Source organism: Plasmopara halstedii (assembly GCF_900000015.1).
Source record: "Plasmopara halstedii genome assembly, contig: Scaffold_1583, whole genome shotgun sequence".
Taxonomy (NCBI): domain Eukaryota; phylum Oomycota; class Peronosporomycetes; order Peronosporales; family Peronosporaceae; genus Plasmopara; species Plasmopara halstedii.
The window spans coordinates 99,852-100,402 of record NW_020188494.1 but is presented as its reverse complement, the minus strand read 5'-3'; positions in this window follow the sequence as shown (position 1 = coordinate 100,402).

The window sequence follows — 551 nt, the reverse complement described above, 5'->3', positions numbered from 1 at the left end:
CGGGTTGCTATATGTATACTATAGCACCGATTCAACGGATAGACCACGAGTCGTGGTTCCTCATGATGAAGATTTAAAATACCGCATCCATTAGGCTCTCGACACGCCACTTGGTGGTCATCTCGGTCATGAGAAAATGTACAACTCTGTGAGTCACCATTATTGGTGGTCCAAGTTGTTCAAATGGACGAGCACCTATGAGCCCACGTGTGAGTCGTTTCAACGAGGAAAACCCTCTCCAAATGCGGCTGAGCCGCTGGCCAGCTTACCGGTACCCACTGGGTGCTGGCAGTCCATATGTTTGGAGTTTTTGTTTGGCCTGCCGAAAAATTCGGAAGGCAACACGGGTGTCGTTGTATTCGTCGACCGGGTGAGCAAGATGACTCATTTGGCGGCGGTACCAGACACCATCGACGGATTCGATACAGCAACGCTGTTTATAGATCGTGTTTTTCGACAACACGGTCTCCCAGAGTCGATTGTCGCTGATAGAGACCCCCGTTTCGCGGGAAAATTTTGGTCAACCATCGTAAGGTGCTCGGCACCAAGTT